The sequence below is a fragment of the Dicentrarchus labrax genome, unplaced genomic scaffold, assembly GCF_905237075.1.
Source record: "Dicentrarchus labrax unplaced genomic scaffold, dlabrax2021, whole genome shotgun sequence".
NCBI lineage: Eukaryota > Metazoa > Chordata > Actinopteri > Moronidae > Dicentrarchus > Dicentrarchus labrax.
Genome location: NW_026136722.1, coordinates 13,171,512 through 13,196,030, shown reverse-complemented (window position 1 = coordinate 13,196,030; position 24,519 = coordinate 13,171,512). Strand labels below are relative to the sequence as shown.

Sequence of the window (24,519 nt, the reverse complement as noted above, 5' to 3'; positions counted from 1 at the left end):
GCTGTGCTGGAGGACACTGCAACAGAATGCCAAATGGTGCCATTACAAAACAACCTTCATGACGACAAAAGAGCATTGAAGGAAAGAACACTGTCAAAGCCCCTGAGAGGAAAGAGGTTCCAAATCAAATGTTCCATGAAATGAATATGAAAAATACAGCTCTGCAGAATATCCGACAAGGTAAAGGATCGCTTAAAGAAAAACCTTGCTTGTTATTATTCCCCAGTCTCTGACCTTTATTACAAATACCGCACGGCAGAGACTGAGCTCATCTGACCCGACCTCCACTTGCTCACAGCGTGACACTGATGCGAGATCCTTCAGTGGTTAAATGGAAGTTTAAGTTAAAGCTAAGAAGTCTCCTCTCATTTAGAATGCATTGGCTGTGTTTTGTTTGTCCACAGTGACTCACTCTAGTGAGCCTCCAACTGATTCACTGCCTCACCGCTGAAAACCATGCATAAATTACAGCCAGGATAGTTCGCCTTGTTAGGGTAAACACAAGTATGCTTACACTGATAGGTGGTACTGTAGCTTTTGGATGACAAAATGCAGATTTTGCATTCAAACAATGCATTTTAACTTTTACATTTGTTTCCCAATGAATCCACAGCATATATACCAATGAAAACAATGCCTGTAGTGTTGACTTGTTAGGGGATAACCAAAGCAACCAACTGCATAAAAAATGTTTTTATTGCTTTGTTTTCTAGCAAACCACATTCTGATCTTCAAATGAGACTAAGGCATTCACCAGTATATGTTTCTTTACGAGAGCTTAGGTCTATTTGCCAGCACAGACCCACTTTCCATAATGGCAGCAATCTGTATGGTCCAGTGCTAGCCCTGAGTGCAGCAGGCCAGAACACCTAAGGCATCAGAGCTGAGTATATTCCCCTATCAGACACAGGCAGCCATTCCACAGTCTCTTTTCCGTTTAGGCTTTATGCACTGGGTAATGAAGGCTTTTCTTTTTCTTTTCCTCTTCTGTGGATAACCTATTGAAACCCTGCTGTTGAAGAATAATTCAAAGACAGCCTTGTAAATATCTGTTCCTGTTGCTCAAAGCCTCTTCATAGTTCATAGTTCCTCTACTCAGTTAATCATTGGTTATTTTTTTATGAAAAAAGACTACACAACACAAATACAGCTGTAAATGTGAAGAAATTGTGGTCTATCTTTTCTAGAAACTATTTTTGGCAGCATATAAAGCAGCTTGAGAATTTGTCTTTTTAGAGACGTCCAAAAATCACACAAGGGAGGGTTGAGGTAGGTGTTGTGATAGTGACAGGTTGGATTTAACGGGAATCTTTCAGTTCTCTGTATCTGGCTAGAGTCTTTAAAAGTGAAGCAGAAGAGTCGTCCTCTCTCACACAGACCCTCAGGATTGCAGCTCCACCTGCCACAAGACGCAGTGCTTCAAGGCGAACTTTGACAGAAGGTCCAGAACGCCACATTGAAAAAAAAAAGATTTTGGAACTACTGCATCTTCCTCCCCACAAACAATAGCATATTGTATGCAGACCAACCAGACTGCACCTCACCTCCTTCTCTGGCTATCTCTGTGTCTCAGTCCCCTTTCGTTTGTCAGTGTGTCTGTCCAAACAATTTCACCTTGCATACTAAATTAATATATTGATATGATATCAAAGGATCTGTTTTTACAGTTTGAGGCTCTGCTTTTTCTTGTTTCTCCCAGTGCTCCCTATCTTGTGCTTTGTGTTGGTGAAGGTGCCTCAATCTCTGAGGACCCTCCTCATCCATACCAATGACTGCCCTTTATTTGATGTCATTGAAAATGCATACATTTCTTGCTGGGAAGAATGAAAAAAAAGTAAAGATGGGAAACCAGAAGTGGAGAATCAATTGAGTTGAAATGGAACTACTTCTCTTGGGGAAGGAAAACATTGTGCTCATTGAGGTACTGAATTGCTTTGGAGAGAAGGAGAACGAGGGCACATATGCTTGGGTTATATCAGAGGATATTAAACTCATGCATTAATTACTTGGGGAATATTGCCTGGAAAAGAATTGATGGTCCTGTCTTCATTGAATACTGTTTGCTAAAAGTTCAGCTCATTTTATGGCTTAGTGATATACTTGCTGGACTTCAGTAGACAGCATATGGAGTTTTCCGTTAGTATAACCTAACTTGTCTTATAAGTGTGGAGTATTGTTTGCCACCTAGATGCACTGAATTCATTTGTTTTCCAGACAAAGCCTTTTATTCCCACATGACAATTGGAGTTGCTTCCTCATATAAAATGCAGCCAGAACAAGCTTTCAGCACAGTATTTATCTCAATATGACCTCCTGAGGCTGAAATAAAGTGATGAATGTAGTGATAAGGTACTCTATTTGGAGTACAATATATCAGGAATTGAGAGCAAAAGAAACTTTTGATTTAAAAGCATTTTTAAATGAACAATGGTGTTTTTATGTTGTGTCTTGGTTGTCAGTCTGACATATTAATGTTATATTAAAGCTACTGGTATCGTACATCTTGGCTCATTAAAGCAGAATTAACTAAGTTGTAGTTCACATTAGAACTTGGTAAATACGCTATTTCAGTTTGACTGGACTACAGACTTGTGTGGCTGTAAATTATTAGTCATCACAGTGGTTAAATATGTGAGCACCTCATGGTTGTTGGGATGGTGATTTGTGAAAATGGAAAAAAAGAAGGTTTAAGAGAAAGAGAATAAGAGATCAATAGACCTTTTTTCACAGAAACCATTTTAACATGAAATAGTAGGGTAATTACCAATGGTATTAAGGTTCTGTTTCATTTAGTTTAGCAGAGCCTTTCTGGTGAGCCAGCATGCACAATAGCAGCACCCTGAGTCTATTTGACCTGAATGGAACAGAACCTCACATCATTGGTAACACCTGTGTTTACGTTAGTATTTCATCTCAAAATGGCTGCTGTGAAAAAGGTCTATTGTTTTTAGTAAAGACAGAGAGCTGCCTGTTGAATTAACACAACTAACATCTCCTGTTTCTGCCTTTTTCCTCACACATTATCTGTCCACAGGTAGTTAATGCTTGGAGTCTGCAACATTACTATAATTATTGAAAAAAGGCAAATGGGAAAGAATACAACACAGTATTTTATTTTTGTTATTTTGCAGAGATCAGTAAAAGACAAATAACTTCTTCTTGCTGCCAATTAGCACTGGTCCCTGCTAATTAACTGCAAATTAGTATCAGGATAATAAGTATTGCTGAAGTGTGGGTTGATCTCAATTAATGCTGATGATACATTAGTGCTAAATGTCAGATGACAGATCCCTTTTGGATAATTAAGGCCTTGAGTGCAAAGGTTGGGCAGATACAAATATGCACAGCCATCCTGAATTTGAAACTGCCTGTTGGTCTATTAGAAAGTTGCATTCAGCCCACTTTCTACTTGGTATTCCACACAGGTGTCATACTTTGTAAAACTTTAAATGACTTACTGCCCTGCCATCTCTTGTAAATTCCCAATATCTCACTCTATTGTTCTTCAGTGTATCAAGAGTCCTTCAGCAGGCTCATGACCTAGTACGATTCAAGCTTAGACGAGAGCAAAAAATCTCATTACAAACTAAAAGCTCCACTTTGGGTGACACCTCTTATAAAGATGATAAGCCATGGAGAATGGCGTGGAATCACACAGCACTGATAGAAACAGACACATCAGTTTAACGCTGCAGGAGAATTGGCACAATAGTTAGCAGAAAGCAGAAAAGTGCATCCTCCTCAACTGTTCCACAGGTCTTTCTTTAGCATTCCTTTAACATTTATGCTGTGATTTCTGTACTGTACTGTAAGAGTTCAGCTCCACAGAATGCATACTGAACAGGGGGAAAAGAAACTGGGCTGTAGAGAGCATTTATCAAAGGGACAGGGGCAAAGTAGAGTTTAATTTAATTCTGTACGTTTGAGAGTAAGATACAACTAGGAATAACACCTGAAGGTTTAAATGCAATTTTCCAGACCATCAACTGACCATCAACTCGGCACGTTATTTTGGCCTCCGAGCCAAAGCATCTGCCAGCAATGTCTGTAGCTGCTGACTCATGACATGTCGAACTTAAGTGGGAGCTACAGTGCTGCCCCTGAGTGTGACAGAAAGTTATGGAAAACTCACTATTCAGGCAGATTTAACAGGATTGCTGGGTGTCGACATCTTTATATTTATAATTTTATTAATACCTTATGTTTAGAGAATTGATCAAAGTTCATGCTGATAAAATCTGTGATTGGACAAGGCTCTCCTTATCTTGGTCAATTACCACATGCCCAGCCAAGGTTTCCCCACCAATTAACCTTCAGGAAGTGACTTGAGCTAATTCAATTATGCTCTACTGCAGGACCATGCTTCTGACTGACAGGTCAACCAGCCGCAGTGTTCTGATTGACAAGCTGTGAACAGCAGAGCAGCCGTTACCTGTGCTGAATGTTTATATCTGTCTGACCCCATAGACTATCTGACACATTTAGGAAGAGGATATTATCACATTGAAATTATCTCCACAAGGAGGCCTGTGAGACAGGTTTAATTCAATCCATCTACATCTTGAAGAGAGTTAGCTTGGTTTCCAGGGAGTTTTATAATTTCATCTTCTTACCCAGATTCACCCTTACTCAGTCAGGACACTCACATAAGGCTTTTAACCATTTTTTGCAGCGACATGCATTTTAGTTTGGCTGTGTGGCTCTGCTCATGTCTGAGTAGGTTTGACACGGATTGTCCCTATAGGTTCACTATCGCCCTGACAGAGCCTGAGATACACAACATTTAATAATCATGAACACATGCTAAAAACATTCAAATTTCATGTGCAACGAAATGCTGATGCAGGGAGAGGCTGGGGAGTTGGAGGGAGTTCAATTTTTGACAGCAGGCAGCAGTGAAGCAGTGAGGATGCAGTGCAGACTGAGTGCCAAATGTTTATATAGACAGCCTATAATGTGAGAGATACTGCAGTTTGTGGATGTGGAATGGAGGATGTAGGGAACGTGATATAAAATGACGCCTGTGCCTGCCTGAACTACTATGAGGCTCCATCTCACTGATGACTTTCCTCAGGCTAAATATGCCCTTTCTTTCTTTCTTTCTTTCTTTCTTTCTTTCTTTCTTTCTTTCTTTCTTTCTTTCTTTCTTTATTGTCTCTGCATGTTGTTTAAATATATTCTGCTTTTGAATCACAACCACACACAAAAGTATGACTGAACAAATTTCAGGAAGCAGTTTTAAACCATGGGAGTTGCCATTGAGGAAAACATCTTCAACGTGTTGTACACATCAGCATTTTCTATTCCCAGGTTTAAATACTGTTTTCGTACTACACAATAGCTCACCTGATTAAAACACAAGCTCACTGCACTGCACTGTTGCTAGTTGTTGCTCTGTATCTGTAATTCTGTATGGGCAAAATGTTAAACTGAAGAATGAGGTTGCAGATGCCTAATTGTCCACCCAGAAGAATTAATTATTTCAATTTCTCATTGTTTTTTTCCTTCTCTCTAGGTCCAGTCATGTTTTTGTGGTGGACAGCAATTTAATACTGTAGCTGAGCTTCTTTTTCTGTAAGAGGTTTTCTAATAGAAGAAGTTGTACCTTTAGTAATACATAGATTTCAGCATGTAGTTAAACCAGCCATTAATCTTCAGTGGGGTATTTCCTTACTTTTGGGAGGAGTTGCTGGCTATAAATCCCATTGTAATAATGGAAGCTCAATATTTAACAAGATTTACCTTTAAACTGCAGCGTTAAAAATGTATCTACAAATATGGGCTCTGGGTTAATGGATAAAACAAAAAATTTACCAAGAAACCAAACTAACATCAAATAGACCGTGCATGTTTTGATATTTATTTATTTGCACTCTCCCGTCAGAAACATTCTCATCCTATCTTTCTACAAATACATTATCCTGACGCAATGATTCCATTCAAAGTAGTTGATAATGATAAGGTTAACCACTAGTTCAGGAATGGGCTTGGACTGAGGAGGTGAGCAGCAGTTACCAGCAGAAATAGCAGTTGTCAGCTGAAAGCAGCTGCGGCACTCTTTGCAAATATGTGAAGACTGGGCTGGTGGGTGGTGTGCTTTTAGCTTTTAATGCATGACAGCCACTTGCCAAATAATGATGGTTAGCAACAAAAGCATCAGCAGCCTAAACTGAAAATATGACTGAAGGCTATAGGTGGTGGGTGTTGCCAAGGATGGATTATGAGACGATGGCCCCTGGGCACAGACATGTAAAGGCCCCCACCTCTCCTACATAGGCACAAGACATCTAAACTGAACGCTGCCAGTCCGTTTTCAGTTGCTTTGGGTCTCTTTCTGGTCGTTCTGCATCTCTTTTTCGTCATTTGATTGACTTTTCAACAACAAATGTCAACATCACTTCAAACAGAGGCCCTCACCCCTTTACCTCCTGGGCCCATTCTGTAATCCATCCATGCTGCATTTAATGTTTATGGTGGTCAGAGACAGCAGATAGGAGCGGCAGTAGCAACAGATTCATGAAGCAGGAATTTTAATACATTAGACTGTTATGTGGATAGGTGTGTGGGTGTATAGTTGGTGCTCAGGGAGATCAGCTGATGATTATCCAATTTGGGGGGAATAATGAGTTTATGTTACTCCCTGAACCTACAGTATGAGCTCCATTTTACAGAACCCAAAAGGAGTATTGCAGTTGGACAAGGCGACAGGAAAAAAAAACATCAGTGATGTTAGAAAAGTCTGACTTTCCTGGTGCTACAATTTGATCCACAGTATGATGAGTGCAGGAATGAAAGGAAACACGGGGGAGGCAAATGGAAGCAACCACCTTGTGCGATGGCTTTGTTGAGAAATAAAACTGTCTCTGCCTTGAAAGGAAAGTTATTGTTTCTGACAGGACAAATTCTCTCAGGCTCAATAAGGGGCAGAGGATGCAACAAGGAGCTCGTGCTTGACTATCAAAGGAGTGAAAGGTTTTTTGGTGCACCACACAAAGTGAACAGTAGACTTGAAGGAGATCTCAACACAACATGACAGGAAAACCACGGGGAGGAGTTTTATTCCAGTTAGGTTGGAGGATGCAACAGATAGATGCTTTAAATGCTAATGGACATTAGTTTAGATAAACATAAAATGCCCTGATAACATTGTGTCAGAATTAGCATTTTTATTGCTGTTGTCCATTTGAATTTCCTTCCACAAACGCACACAATAAAAAATTAGTATTTGCTTAGCTGATTTAGAAAAAAGAAACTGTTTCTTCACAAAGGAAAAAATAATGAAGTGCATACAGTAAACAGTGATTAGAAAAATCACCTTGTGCTTGAGTAGCTCTCACATGTAGTTCTCACAACCATAACAATGCCATTCAGGTTTTTTTCCACAAAAGCCTACTGCCTGGAAGAGATTTTATTAGAATACGTCATTCCCTATTTAAAGAAGCAAAAGCTTTAATGAGGTTTTTAACAGCTGGTTCCATCACCAGCATGGATAATACAAGTCCTCCATATAATAACAACTACGCCTCTTTCACAGATGCTGCTCATCTACATTGCCTTTTGCACACTTCTTGTAAAATATTTGAACAAGGGTGTCTAGTCAATAAATGTCATCTGTGTCATAACCTACTAAGGAGATGAGGCAAAGGCAATTATCATTCAACATCAAAGTGGAAAGGTTATATGACAAGTTATATTACATAGTGGACGGATGCCTTATGTGACGTGATTAATCAGTTCATAGATGAAAACATTCTACTTTTTATCCATTTAAATAAATTTGGGGTTCAGAGGTTCAGAGTGTGCAGGTGCGACTCTTTTCATTGATGCTGTTTTCCTACTCCTACTTCCCTGTTACACTTTTATCATTGATATAGGCCATTATATGGATTCCACAATAAATATTCACTACAATAATTAAAATGAACATGATTTTTAGTGGCTAAAGCAATACTTTTGTTTATGTACATGATAGTTAGTTCTACACCCTTGTAGAAATGTTGCTAATGTACGTGGAAGTCAGTTTTTTTTTTTAAAAAAAAAAAAAATTTTTAATTAAAAAAATTTTAAGATAATAAAAAAAAATATTTTTTTTTTTTTATTTTTTTTTTTTCCCTTTATTTTTTTTAAATAAAAAATAAATTTAATTTTTTTTTGTTAAAATTTAATTTTATTTATATTTTTTTTTTTTTTATAAAAATTTTATATTTTTTTTTTTTTTATATTTTTAATTTAAAAAAATTTTATTTTTTTTTTTTTTTTTTTTTTTTTTTTTAATTTTTTTTTTTTTTTTTATTTTTTTTTTTTTTTTTTATTTTTTTTTTAAAAACAAAAAAAAAGGGGGGTTTTTTTTTTTTTTTTTTCCTTTTTTTTTTTTTTTTCCCCCCCAGGTTGGAGAGTAAGACACTGATTTTAATTTATAATCTTTTTGGGGGGAATTTCCTTCTTTTGTGTTTTCTTTCTAAAAGGAATAAAGACAGAGAGTGGCAATGGCAAACATACATCATCAGACATAACCAATTTAAATGGTAGGTCACTTCCTGTTAAATAGAAATAACCAAACATTGCAGAGGTTATGATGGGAATTATAGGTAATGAAATTATAGATCATGTTTTGTTTTTACTTTTGCTGAAATGTGATGGCAGATAGCAGTGTAATGGAGGATGTGAGTCAGAGAGATTAAAAGCTAATATATGAGTACTTGTTCATTAAATGATGCTGGTGACAGTTTTCTCATTTGAGTGGCCTGGTCTCTCATCTTCTGCAATCTTGTTATATTTTAGACCAAAGAAAACCTGTTACGAAAATCACTATACAAATTTAAAACGGGAAGCTTATGTACCTGAGATATCAGTTTCAGCTCCTTATTATAAAAAGTGAGTCACATGATATTTACTAATATTTACTATTTACTGCAAGAATGAGAACACTTGAGTGCACAGATTCATGCTCATCAAATGTCAATAAAGACTAATTTACCGCAATATTCGGTTCTGTTATATTAATAATATCTGTGAAATCTACATGTAATACTCGTTTATAGGCTTAAAAACAAAGCATATTGTATAATGTCTTGCAAAAGACATCAAAAGTTAAAGACAAGAATGAAGGACAGATTTTGACGAGGAAACATAAAAGCAGATGGCCAGAGATCCCTCTTTAAAGGTGAACGGCCTCAGGTTTTTAATCCTTCTCTGTAGCTGATAAACCAGGGCCTCAATTATCTTCTCTTTTCTCACTCAAGAATGTGCCCAAATACGTGTTTTAAAACAACATATACATTTAAAATTGAGTTTCTTTGTTTTATTGCATTGATTTAAAATTCTACAGTTCTAACACAGACAACAAACAGGGGTTGTCTTCTGTAGTCTGACTGGCTGAATGACATGTAATAAGGGGAAGAATTGAGGTGTCATGATTTGAAAAAAGTCCCCTGTTATGCTGAGAAAGGTGCCACAGCACTTTATCAGTGATGTGGGAAAAAAAGTCATTAGGGAGTCTGTAATGAATGGCTGACAGCTGTCTTTCAAAAGTTTGCAGACCCATTTTAGCTTTCATTCATTTTCTCCATGATTGCCTTTCTCATTGGCAAGTCACAGCCTGGCTGCCTTGTCTTTATTAACAAAATACAGGATTTGACTAAAGTAATGAAGATTACATTATAAGAACTAGCCCTGTGTTGACTTGATTAATGTATAATAAATATGTGTTTTTTTTGTGAGTTCCATACAATAATCACTGGAGTCTAATTTTGACTTATTTTACAGATACTTTGTGGGGTGTCATCTCTCTTTAACTTAACACTAATGTTCTGTTTGGGTTCTGGAGGCCCCAGGCCCTCTTTAACATATTAATGCTCCAAAACATACTTTGTATTGTTTTATTGCCTTGATACTTTTCCTAATTTTATGAGAATTGCATATAAACATGATTCTAAAGTGATGAGTTTAGAAGTCTGCTATAGAAAATGAAGCATTACTTCTGTTTGGCCTCTTTGAGACCCCCGCTCTAAAACATGGCTAAATACAATGGATTTTCATACTCTGTATATTTTACCCAGCCACTGCTCCTCCTAAATCCTAAATTAATTTGAATTTGTCTTTGTCTGAATTTGTCCACAATACAAGTACATTATGTACCATAACATGTATATTACTCATCCTCATATATTATATGAAACTATTAAATAGTTCCTTATTTGGTGTAATAACAATGATTCATGGTAACAACAAGAAAAGATGCCCATGCAGACATCTAAACTACTTTTTGTAGGTTTAAAAGAGTTTGTTTTACAAAAACACTGAGCTTGACACAAAGGGACTTGAATATGCACAGGATGTTTACTGAAAGCATGTTTGATCTGATTTGGATCCACTCATCTCTTACAGGGCAAAGCCTTCAATCTTATGGTGGCCATATTTCTGATAGATGTAGCTCTCATCAAGAAATTAATTGACTGAGGGAGCATCAAGTGAGTAAAGTGATCACTAAAAATGACAGTACATTAGGACTGATGACAGCCCAGCAAGGCAATTGGATGAGTTCAATTCTGGGAAATGCACCAATACAGAACCACAACAGAACCACTGAGGAGGCACTATGTTGGATTGTCTTTTACTCTGATTTACTGATTGCGCACCGCAGTTCCCAGTAATAATGTAATCACATGAATCGTTAATCAAGAAGTGAAAACCAGCCATTTAGCCTTTTAAATATGGATTGTGCTGCTGTGGAGAGTGTGGTATGCTGCATTGATCTTGCAGAGCAAAAAAAACTCCGACAGGTTGGTTTTATATAGTCACCATGTGTTACCAGCTTGACGTCCTAATAACTAAGTCATCAGTGCAACTATAAACCAATGCTATATTTACAACCACTCAGGTTTTCATGCGGCATTGATCATTGGGGCTCCAACCATCCACATTGCAGCCAGTGTGAGGCATAACAGGCCAGAGTGATATTGATGCATGGAGCAAAGCACGAAGAAGGGTTACATTCCTTTGATGAGCAGGCAGCCCAATAATTGCCAACAATACAGATGTTTTATAAGGACTTTATGTGACCAATTTAAGGCTCCCTTGGGATCCATGTCTCTCACTGGCTAATCCATGATGCTCTTTACGGTAATCCATTCAGATAACTCTTCTCTAGTGCCATCAATTAGGTATCCAAGTTGACGGAGCAGCTAACACTATACAGCTTGATAGGGCTAAAGCTTAAAGCTGCCATGACCTGGACAGAGAATGATCATCACAGTCAATCAATGACTCTGAATCCAATGGCAACTTTTATACTGATTTTATAGTGATGGAAGGATAAAAAATAGTGACACACTAACATAGAAACACATAGAAACACATAGACATTGGAAATCACAGTCGCTCCAAAGGCAACATACAATTCCATCACAAGGGGCATACACAACATCGTTTCCCACAGCGGAAAAAAACACTTGTCTTCTAAAAGAAGTTTGAGTTTAAAAATGATACCGAAAATAAATATGAAATAACTTAAAAGATTACTTAATGGAAAATTAATATTCTTCAAATTTTAGGGCCATTATTAATGGTAAACCTTAAATCTTGCAAAAAAAACATTCATCCTCATGAACAGGTGACACTCATCAGGCTGAAGCGAGTGAGTCAACTTTGTGTGGTTTGGTAAATCAGCTTCGGCACACTTGAATAAAGGAACCTCACAGAATAAAGAAAATGCTCCTGAATTTAGCCCAGTGTTTCTTAAAGTGGGCTGGACTTTTGCTCCATTAGTGCACATTGCACAAATCAGTGAAGTAAAAACACATATGTCTACAGGGAAACTAGGAAATATAGATCCCCTAAAAGAATATTGCTCTGGACACTCTTTTTGTTAAATAAAATAATTAAACTGGGAGTTTTGTGGTCCCTCTCCAGCTCTGGACCCACAGACTCAACTGCACTACCAGCAGCAGCAGCAGCAGCAGCAGCAGCACCAGCAGCACTACATCTTCAGTTTTAATGACAGTGGTTAAAACCTCGCCGCACTAGTCTTTCATTGGGTTGCCAAACTTTTTTGTTTGCAGAAGGCAATAATTAGTATGTATGGCTCGTTGTGCTCCTTATATTCATAATGTGGTCTTATATTCACACTCCAAGAATGTAGAAATATTTCTAGACAGTTCGACAAGAAACAGTTTGAAGAAAAATCCTATTGTCTGTATTTAAAAGGTAATGAGGGTTAAATCAAAGTCAGCACTGAAACACATATTTGATGTGTCCAATGGGGATTTGATGTGTTCATTTCTTTAAATGACTGACAAGAATATATACATAGGCTCATTGTCTTTTAACTTCTAGTTTAAATAAAAATACGAATTCTCATTTGAAACTGAAAATCATGTAAACATGAAAGCCAAAGACCTAGAACACAAACCCTTTAAAAGAAATATACCAAATAAAATACAATGAATAGAATTTCTTTGGTTAGTGATGACACTAAAACGTCAGATTCAATGACCATTAAAGTGCTTTTTGGGCGAGAGCATACACGGAAAGTCTTGTTGAAAGCTGATTTATTTAATGATACATGAACCACAAACGTCATGAATACACTGCAGTGTGAAAAGTTAAAAGTCTTTATTATTTGTACATTGCTTTGTTTCTACAGCATGATTATTATAAATATTAATCTCTAGGGCCCTTTCATTGTGAGGTTGCATCTTTCTGTTCATTTTTGTTTAATGGGAAATGGGACACTTTCTACGGAAGCTGAGAACAGCCATGGATTTTTCTTTTTTTATGCACTGTTATCACGTGATAACAACTTATTATCTTGTTATCTCGATATAACAAAGATTATTTTCTCGTTATAAAAAATTCATTTATTTCATTATCTCGATATAACAACAAACGTTTTCTCGTGATAACGAATTGAAGAGCTGCCACGAACGGCTTCCGTAGCCAACCGGTAAGTTACACTTTACGTTAGTTTGTTTACTTGACTGGAAGCCGTTCGTGGCAGCTCTTGTAGGTTGAAATCAAGACGAACACATTATTAATTAATTCGTTATCATGAGAAAAAAAACTTTGTTATATCGAGATAACAAGATAATAAGTCGTTATCACGATATAACAGTGCATAAAAAATAAAAAAATCCATGGCTGTTCTCGGCTTCTGTACTTTTCAAGTTAGAATTGTGTTTGTTTTTTTTGTTTAAAGACCAAAGGTTTATAGCTACACTAGCATCCCCATGATTATATTTCTCATTTCACACCAGTAAATAATGTTACAAGATAAAGAAATCTTTGAGGTTTTTAGATCAAAGGTGTAAAGATCTTTGCATCAATATAAAATCAACTTAAATCACCTACGTATGGTCTCAGCCTCAGACTGAGCTGTGCTTTAGATTTAGTGTTACATGCAAAGTGCAATGAAAAGTACTGAACAAGTAGAAATTCTTTACCACAGGTTATGAAAATGTATTTTGAGAAAGTGAGTCAATGATGATTAAAATTTTAAGGCTACGTCCCTTTTGTGAATACCTTTCTTATTACATGTAGCACTGATTGTCCTGTGTGACCATATTCTACACACAGTACACACATAAGCCAATGAAGTGCTCATTTGTTGTGCATATTTGTCCAAATGCATACCTAGTAACTCTTTGGCAGAAGGGTGATGATAAACTTATTGAACTGACTGAAATAATTGATACTTTGAATTATTCTTTGGTGCATTCTTCATTCATTCTGTTCATTCATTCATTCGTTATTGAGGAATTAAACTGTGGTGGTTTCTAATTATTTTGATAAGTCAAGTTTAGCCAGTCAATAAATAAACTAGAATAATTAGAGTCATTAGAGGAGGAAAATTTGAATTTTTACCAGAATAATAATTATGAAAAAACTAGGAAAAAAATAGACATTTATTGACATTTACAGACATTTCATTGTAAATTGTCTCACAAAGGTTTTATAAATAAAAAATACAAGCACTAGCTTTTTATAAGACTCCACACTAACTTCTAAATACCTAGAATAAACATTTTTGATTCCGATGCTAACATGCTAATTTAAATGAAAAAGCAGAGCTTGAAACAAGGAAACTTGGACACAACATTAATCCACAGAGTGATATACAGACTGTCCACTGACTGTCAGGATGACATGTCCTTTGAGGCACTGTACTTGTCATGTGTATTGACCAGAAGATTAGCGATGGATTCTCTGTGATCCTCTTAGAGGGTGTTTGCTCATGCAGAGCTGCAGTTGACTCAAGCTACAAGCAACTGTACAAATAACTGCACTTACCTCTGTAATCTAGGTTGAAGTCCTCAGTGTGAGAGAGCATCCCTGGTGTCCTCCAGCAGTGCAGATGTTCACGATTTCTCTTTTTGAACTCTGAGGAAAAAAGAAAAAAATAGAGATAGCTGTTAATATGTAATTCCCTATCAAGAGTTGTTTGTTTTGGAGCAACTTGCTACAAGGATTTTGTATGTTGACCGGCATGTCAAGTACTTCATATTTTCATCTAACAAGCACAAATTTAAGTCAACATATTAAATCCAAAAATGTGGCATGTAATAAAAAGCTGCTTCTTGAGAGGATAACCTCCTTTTGGCATTGCGGTGTCCGAAATGAATTCAGCAGCATGAATGTTCTTTTTTTCTCTCCTTTTTTTTCAAGAATCGGAACCACCTCATTAACCTTATCTAACAAGCACAAGCTAATGAAATCCTCTGTTTCAGTTTCCGGTCTTGCCAAAGTTAGTTTTACTAATTAATCAAACATCAGTTCCCCCCCTATCATCTTAATGACTCTCCGTAAAGTGAATGAGAATGTGGTGCACATACCGCCCAGGGGGAGGCTGCTTGCGCACATCTTCATGCATTTTTATTGGAAGTTAAAATAAAGAGAAAGAGAAGCTTTGTACTAAAGAGAGATGGATGTTTTGTATTCACTGCAATAAGCAAAATAGAAATGACACATGATTTTTTCATCTTTTATCCATGCTCCATCCCTGCTTTTATGATTCTGTTTACCGAGTCTCTTCAGCAATGCAGCGATGCAAAGCTGCAATTTTCACACCTACATACATATTAATATCTGCATGAGACAAGCTCCAGATTGCTGTACAATCAGTATTCATATTACTCCTCTTGCTCTAATGAAACAATTCCGTGTTCTCATCCCTTGTGATTCAGAGTGTATGACATGCTATATCAGATAAAAAGCACAGGCAAAATTCAATCTCCAACAATCAGTAATGGAAATCTGCAAAATAGCTAGATTTTCAGTAAATGAGAGGACAATAGATAATGCAATTCAATTAGCCGCTAAGGCTGCTATTTGCATTCCAGTGAAAGGGGTGATAGTTTAAGTGGCCCAAGGCAGCTGCCTTTCAGCAAAGGCCCGTGACAACACAAAAAGCAGCGGAACCAAGAGAAAAGGGGAGTTTGGGAGTCTTCAGCAGTATTCTTTTAATTACTCGTCATAATGACTCCATTTAGCTGTTCAATGACCCATTTTATGGCATTGAACAGGCATGGGAAGCTCTCTGTCCTTGGCAGGGTCAGTCCTGCAGCTGCCCCTGCTTGCCATGCTTCAACCAAGAGGGAACTTTTTTTCTTCCCCCAACCAGGTTGCTCAAGAATTTTTCTCAAAACACGTCCACACATGTTCGCAGTGGCACCGGAAATGAACCACAAATGAAATATGGACTCAACATCACTCCATATGTGAATTAAATTCAAAGAAGAGCTCATTATATGGAAGAAAATTAGTTTTCCCTATGAATGTTGTTTATTGTTCATCAGATAAAGATGGGTTTGTCACGTTGGCACCCACCATGAAGTTGGCACAGAAACTAGGTATGCTGGTAATGTCAGTCCAGCATCATATAAGATAAACAGTGTGTCCTACATGTATGGCAAGGTGTTAGGAACCGTTATGGTGCTTGACTACAATAGCAGCTGTGCTTTTCTTACAATTTTAAATGTAACTCTGTGAATCAGGTTAACAGCTAAATTAATTTACACATAAACCAACCCTAGAAATTACATCTAACCCGGTCTGTGGTTGAGGTTGATGACTATAGTGATACTTTAGTAGTAAAATGGTTTTGGTAAATGTTAATAACATGTTGTGTCTCATGCTTCAAGTCAAATATTAAATCAAAATAATCAAAATATCAAAAAAATATTAACATTTTTGCAACTTGCCAGATGTGTTAATTAGCAACATTTCCTCATTATGTTGATAGAAAACATTATCTGCTCTTCATTACATTTCCTTGAAAACATATTTTATATTGCAAATTGGCTGTATATGAATGTAATTTCTAGGAGAGAGGAATGCATAGGTAACTCTTCAACTCTTTCAATTAATGTTGCACTGAAGTCTGCAGTCTGTATCTCTTGTATTGTGATGAAGAATCTGTACTTTGAGACCTTGCATCATGCTAAGGGCTTTAATTTTTATAAGCTGTTGGGCATGAGAAGAAAGAGAAAAAGTAATTTGATGAAAACACATGCCAAATTCATTCAAGATGTAGCCAAGTAAATACAAAAATAGGGTTTAGAGAGATCTGCAGCTGCAATAACAATTTTTCAAAATTGGCTTCATTCATTTTAAGTGTGGGCTGGTAATAGAGCTGTATAGAGTATATCCAAACCAGTCATATAGTGAAAACCACAAGCTGTACTCCTCAGTACACTCACAGGTCACAGTTACATAAAGGTACAACAGTGTACACTGCAGTTTTGATGATAACATTTATTTGCCTGTTTCTACCATATGTATAGCTTTGTAGATTTGAAAAAAAATTTAACATTAAGTCTATTGTTATGTGAATTTACCTCATTCAAATAATTATAATACGACAAGCTATCCCCTTTTCTCGTTACACTAGAAACAGTAGCTTCATTCACATAAGAATAGCCAGTTTTTTTTGTGATAATCTATAAGCCCTTTTCAGTGAAGTATTGATTGTTTTTATATGGTGAAGTGGAGCACTATTAATCCATCATGTTCTCTCGCTTACGGTTTCATCTTTTGTGTTGCTTTTGATAAGACATGATGTATGTGAGGATGGGTCAGGGTGCAGCCCTGGTGGAAGGGGTGCAGGAACGCAAGAGTAAGGTGGTGAGGAGAAATAGACCCCATATGGTCTTGAGGAGCTGGAATTTCTGGCACATCTCCAGGATGCTGACCCAGAGCATTGAAAGGTTGAGCACTGGCTCCGATCTGACTGATTCTGCTCAGCTGCTGACGTGCAGAGAAGTGCACATGGATATGAGGACAAAAATAGCATGCTGTGATCCACAGCTTGATGCAACTATTCAGAATTTAAATTACTGCCAATTTAGTCTGTCCCATCTCAACTTTCTATGAGAGGACCAGTGTCAATATTTAGTCATTGTGCATAAAGGATGTTTCAGTTAATTTAATTTGTGCTATTGCTGTTTTAATTTGATGCTTTAGAAAGGGGGGTTAAGAAATCAACCAGTAAGGTTCATTGTCCCATTCCCCTCCTGTTGTACCATATGAAAGTTCCAGCAGCATAAACACAACAAAACTGAACACTGAAGTGTGTTTCTGTTGAATCTATTATATTAGGTATGAATGTACTCTGTACAATGTCTTGTACTCTTGAGCTCTGATCATGTTAATCAATGCACCTCATGCACACATGTACATTTAAATTATCTTCTGGAAAGGGAAGCAGTCACAAATTAGTTTGTTTTTTTCAGAAGGATAGAACATTTTGAGCCCAGCTTTGAGGAAACAATTTTGAAAATGAAAGAGGTTTAAAAAAGAGGGAGCAACTTTGAAGCGGATGCAAAGTGTTTAGATAAAGACCTAACCCCACTTCTCCCTCTACTTGTAGTGGGATTCATTTTAAGTTTTGAACTCCTGGGTGCACACAGTGGGCATCAGGTGTTACCAACAACCAACAGCAATTTAGGAAAAAAGTGTCCATAAAACTGTATTGACCTTGGTGCCATGCGATATGTTATGCTCTACACAGCTTTCTGTGGTGTACAGCTTTAAAATTTATCTAAATTAAAATCACTCTATTTTGTACATGTTAGACAAAAGAAAGCATTGATCATATTGATTGTGGTGACTTGCATAATATGGAGAATGTGCTCTACACTGATGTCAAAACACATAATTCGATTTGATTTCTTATCTCTGTCTTTCAGGATTATAAAATCATGTTATGTAAGCGGACAATAAGGTGACAGGCTTATATTATCTGGCAATATTAACTTTTACTGACCAGTGGCAACGCATAACTATGTTTTCATTAGTGTATAATCACCTGAATATAGGAATCGTTTTTGTTATTTTACATCTACAGATCTTGCGTGTTGCCTTCCATGGAGTCCGCCATGTTGAACCGCCATGTTTCTACAGTAGTCCAGAAGGGAGAAACTAAACTAAACTGACTCTAGATAGAAGCATTTGCAATTTTTGCACATCGCGGCCTCTGTGGTTTCACTTTCATACTCAGAAGGGCAGGGTGAAACATTGGAGTTTAAATCTGCAACTACACCGCTAGATGCCACCATATCCTACACACTGGACCTTTGTGGTGACAGAAGACTAAACTGTGCACATGATTTGCTCCTTGCCTGGTACATTTGAGTCAGAGTTGTTTTAAATAAGACAATTTCTGATTCTGACAGGATGAAAAGGTTTAGGCGGTGAAGACATCTCCTGTTATGTACTTCACGGATCCTGAGCTGCCAATCAAGGAGTGCCTCACTTTGCAGCACTTAAAAGCGTGGCAGCTGGGGTGGAGGAGGGTGTATGAGAGCATAACAAATCTTTGTAGCACAGTCACAAGCAACATACTGCACAGAGTGAGCAGGAAACCGGCTAAAAGTAACTCTACTCTTTGAAATGTCCACTCTGATGTAGAGAGAGAGTGTGTGATAGGAGGTGTCTCATGAACGCTGCCGAGTTGGTCAATTTTGTAAGTTTGCCGACTCAGTCTGTTTTTGTGTAGATTTTTTTAAAGTCTCACAGTGACAGGAATCACAATGGGTTGTGTTATATGATCTAAATTCAGATTAATGCAGCAGCCAGGCTTTCCAACTGACCATGAAATAACTGGTAAAGTTATTAGATTTACATATTATTTTCTAATACTCAATGTTCTTGATTTTACATCTGAGTGACTCAGTCTCAGTTAAGCCTAAAGGAATGGAAGTGGAGAGCATCTAGTTTCCCCTATGGAGAATAAGGGAGTATGTGCTGCCTGTTGAACCCATAAACAAGACCCTTAAGCAAAGCAACATACACACACAAATGCACAGGCACACACACACACACACACACACACACACACACACACACACACAAGAATACTTCCAAACACTTCCCTGTGTGCATGCGTATGCACACAGTAAACTTTGAAATTGCCTTTCTAAAAATAGGCATGCAGTAATACTTACTGTACCCTCAACCATAGCAAATGCTATCTAAAGTAAAAAAAAAACACATTTGGAGACAGAATGGGTTTCCTGATAGCTTCATGAAAGCAAGATACTGGTGTGTTATTCCTTCACTCATTCAATATTAAAGTAGCAAAGCATGCTTTCTAGAGCACACATAATGATGTTGTACAGAAAAATAGAACATGACTGGTCGTGGACTTTACTGCGAAAGTACAAAATGTATATGTGTGAGCCTTCCGCTCTACAGAAAACAAAAAGATTTGCTTTTAGATTTTAAAACAGCATATGTAAGGAACTGCCACTTTGTTGTGTAAAGGTTGCAACCTCATACACCTTCAAGTTAAGTTGTACATGCTACCTTATCGAAAATAAAATAAAATAAAATAAAATAGATTAAATATTTAGTTTAAAGGCATGTTACAAGAGTTCATTTTTTTGTGATTTAAATTGTATGATTCTGCCATATATGACAATTATTGCGATGGTGAGAGGTGCTGAATCTTACATTTTATTTCATTAAAAAGTAAGGCTTTATTTTCTTTCATTACTTAGAGGAAAACTTTAATACCCTCCCCTAATATCTCAAAATAATAATATTAGTTATGGGAAATAAAACAAAATGGAAATGAACAGGCAACTATGTGTTGAAGGGCTCATTCACCACAATATTTTTACCCAATCCTATATCCTTTGCATATGCCAAAACACACATGAAAACTTCTACTCTATCTACCCTTCCCTCCTCTCTTAAAAAGTTAGGCTGTGGTCCCTTCAGCAAAAATAAAAATGACAGTAACCTTCTTTTTTTCTGCTTCCTCTCTCCTCCCCTAATGATTTTTGTGCAGTCCCTAAATTTGATCTGTAATTGACATAGTAGTTTAATTCTGAATTTAGTAGCTACACAATAGTTTAACTACGATATTTCCTTTCCTTGATTTTTCAACAAATACTGTAGATTTGTTTTATATAGCCTTTACCTCCACTGCACAGTGGTAAAATCTACAGCCTTTCAGATTCTGGAAGCAAGTTTTTGCAGATGGGGACTCTGAACTTGGGAGCAACTCACTGAGGAAATATGAATAGCCAACACTATATTCTTTCAAGACAGCTTAAATGAATTTGCCCTTTCAGTCCTGCTGTTACAGTACACTGCCTTGGTAGAATTTAACATTTTCGGATGGTTTGTTTATCATCATATTCAAAATATATACCACAATAATTCTTGTCATAATTATATTATATAATATTCTATCTAACCTGACACTCTAAGTGCGGTACCTCTTGTCTTGTTTTAACACGTAAAAGCTTTGCACTTAACCTTTGCCGTATTGAAGGAAACCCTGCTGTTGACTCATTTCAGAGGTGCATTCATAATCTTTTGTTCGAGCCATTTCTGTGCTCTGTGAACAGACTGGACCATGGGGCACAGAAGCAGCAAAGCTATTAAGTGGCACAAACTCTGTGACTGTTTTGTTTCGCCTGGGGAATTATTCATTTAATGCCTGATCTTTGCCTCATAGATTCTTCTTCTTTGCTTCCAGGCCAGCTCTGAATAGAGATGAATAGCAGCAGAATGGCAATCTGTGCCCAAGAGTGGTCTTGCGCACATGCAAGTTACAAAGACATTAATGTACTTCCATGTCTGTTTTTGCTCTCCAGGATTATTCGTCAAGAACATCTTGTGAAGCGCCATAATGACTTTTATTCTCGGTCATAGTCAGATCTCTTGAGTGACAGAGGCAGTAATTTGTTATTATCTGGAATAAGTGGGGTAGAATGATAAGGATGACAAGTATAACAGGGCTCTGCATGGTTTTACTCCACTGCCTTTATTGCTCTGCTTTGGGGCAGGACCAGCTAAAGAGGGCATTGGGTGCTGGTATTCTAGGAGAAGAACATTTTGGAACATATGGACGCTGAGAACAGACTAATGCACATAGGCGCTTTTCAGAAAAAGAAAGGATTCATGCTACATTGTGCACTTTCAGTATGGAGACGCATCAAGTCATGTGAAGCACATACAGTACTGTATTCCCTTTTAGCACCAATAAATGTAGAGTATCTCTCAGTATCTACTTTAAAATTGGACCGACTGAATAAACTAGTGCCCACATGATAATCCATAATATCTCTATAATCTACCCTTTTTTAACAAAATAATTGGTCTTTGAATGTGTAGTGTAACCATAAAGTCTACTGGAATTCGCATAATAACGTACTTACAAAGACTGCACAAAGGTTGCTTCATGTGAAACACTTTCTCTGATATTCTCATTAGTAAAGTTGAAGGCATCTGGGAAGACATATGGTGCAATGAAGCACTGATATTGCAGTGACACTCTTGTCCAGTGGTTTTCTCTTAGTTCTAAATAAAAATCCTATCAAGAAGCAACTGCAGAACATCTCCAGCACCACTGCAAGGATTCAATTAAGACTTACAGCAGAGCAAAATCTCACCAACTGCTCAGCATTAATTTAAAATGAGTCCTGTCATCAGTGCGATCATTAGACTTGAATTCAAACTGTGATTCTGAGCCTTTCAAAGGAAGTCCATGAAGCATCCTATGGTTCACTATCGAAATTTAACAGCCTGTCTAAATGATATCATCATTGGAAAATCAACATTTTACCCTGAATAAAAATGGACTGAAATAATACAGTTTTCTTCTTCTTCAAACTGGGGTATTTCAGCATTTTGATAGTATGTACTCTTTAATCTTGAGGCATTTATTTACAGGTCATATTATTTGCTAGTGGCCATATATTATAAAATTTAAATAGACATACTTATGTCAGTTAGCTGAGATTGACTCAGTCAGTCAGGTTATGTGGATAGCTTTAAAGGCAGGCTTTACTGTGTAAAGGACAAAAGGTACAAGTCTTCCATAAAGAGGAGTCTGCAGTTTAATTGATGGGCTCAGAGGAGACTTAGAGGACTGTGAGATGTAGAAGCCTGGAATTGCTTCATCCCTGTTGAGCACCCTTAAGGCCTTCAAGTTGTTTGCAGTGATTGTCAAGATGACAGAGTGCTGTAAAATCCTTGTGTTTAAGTTTATTATTATGCCTAAACCAGCCCAGATTGAAATTTTCACTGTGTAGAACAGAGTGCCTGCAATATGTCAAAACTCCAAGCATGAGATGGGGAACACATCCTGCATTTAGTGGTAGGTGATGCATATCTAGGACACAATCTGACGTGAAAAATGGCACAAGTTATCTCGCCCTGTTCAACTCACGAAGCTGAGTGTGCACAGGGGAGAGGAAGTGTCGGGCCCGTGGGGCTGCGCAGTACATATGTTAACACGGAAACCTGCAAGGCGAGGGAAGACACTGTGTGCAGAGTGCCCTCACACTGAGAGTGCGTTCAAGCAGTTTACGGGGGCAAGTCCCGGTAGCCACTCAACTGAATGTGCAGGAAAGAGATACTGTAGACTGTCCTCTGTACACATTCCCCCTGTGTTCATTATTTAAAGCAAGTGGTCAGCGCATCAACCGCCTGCACACTTGCTCTTGTCCATTCATATATTCAACACTGATAAATGTTAAGAATCAATTTGGCTCTTCCTGCGACTGTTCATTAATCCACTCATGAATATGGAATCATTCAGACCTCATTGGCTCTTTTTACAGTGATGTGAAAAGCGAAGCCGAAAATCACTCCTGATCACAGTGGGTCTCACTTTCCAGGTGAGAGCACTTTATTCTGCCTGCTTCCCTCTGCAGTAGGCCCACTCAATAAATCACAGTACAACGCTCCGCCTTTACTCTGCAGCCGCTAAGACACCGATGTCAGTGGCTGTAAGAATAAATTGTCATGACTCAGCAAACTCAAGGCTGAAAGTGGTCTGCTTTTGCTTTGTATTTTTAAAACAAATATGTGATGTACTGTATATTAAAATAAACTGAACAGACATTTTGTTCACCAATTCCTGCAGTATGAGTGATGATTAATGTAATGGCCTCCTTTGAATGAATTGAATAATTAAAAAGGGAAAATGGACAGACATCATCTATAATACAAAGAGTAGAAAGTAACTTGAGATACAAGCATGTACAGGTATTGTTGACAGTGAGAGACCTGTTCAAAAAACTGGTGTAAAATTTCATGGTTCAATTTACAGTGTATTAGAGAAGGAAAATCTTAATATGAGTGTTGAAACACACTGTTTTTTGTAACATTGTTTAATACTTAAACATAAATAACCAAACATCACATGACCCAAACTAATTATATTAACCATAAATGCATTTTATGTTGACACCATGAGAGCAACCTGTGCACTGCAGCTTTTTTCCTCTGTTTCCTCAATCAGCACTTATGGAATGGATAGGGTAACAAGCTAAGTGTCTGCACTAAAGGCATTATTCAGTGTCTTCATATTGATGGGTCTTGCCAGAGTTGATTCATTAAAGGGTTTGAGTGGAGCTGGTAATGCACTTTGGGGTCTGATGAAGCTACAGTGTCAACGCTAAAGCCAAGCAGTCAGTTCAGGTCTTTGCATCATGCATTCTGCAGTGCAATGGAAAATGTTTACAGAAATGGATTGGGTGAAATGTTTAAATTGCCAGCTTCATAAAGGCATTTTGCAGGACTTTACTTTACATCTTAATAGAAATGTCTTGCAGAGGTTCTTTAAGAACACAATGATATTATATAATTTACTGAACATGGTGTTTGAAGTGCAAAGTGTACAGTAACAGTAATAAAACAAAAATAGTTCTTGCTTAAATACATGAGTCATTTAAGGATTTATGTTATTACATTCGGAGCAGCAGCCAACTCATTGGCCAGAGTTGTTCAAGCGGAATTTATTCAACCACTAAAACTTTTTTGTAAGTGCTCATTATAGCGCATTAACTTCATAAACTTGGTACTTACTTTATATTGTTGCACCATTAAATGTTGCCAACATTCTGTTACTTAGAGATTGCCATTAAATGACAGTTATCAATTAAGTTACAGGTCTTTTTCAGTCTAACTTAGTTAGCCGGATTTAAAACAATTTTTTTTTAATTGATCTGAAGTAATTTAAGTGTCCAGACTGATGATTGGCCCAAGCCAAGTTTAACATACTGT

The 24,519-nt window shown here is 37.3% G+C and overlaps 1 protein-coding gene across 1 annotated transcript in view; it reads right to left on the bottom strand.

Moving 5' to 3' along the window:
- Positions 1-24,519, bottom strand: part of elfn1a (extracellular leucine-rich repeat and fibronectin type III domain containing 1a) — a 68,503-nt gene that overhangs the window by 9,248 nt on the left and 34,736 nt on the right. The window contains exon 2 of the mRNA XM_051388077.1: positions 14,287-14,376. The gene's annotated coding sequence lies outside the window, so the exon portion shown is untranslated. The remainder of the gene's footprint in view (positions 1-14,286; positions 14,377-24,519) is intronic.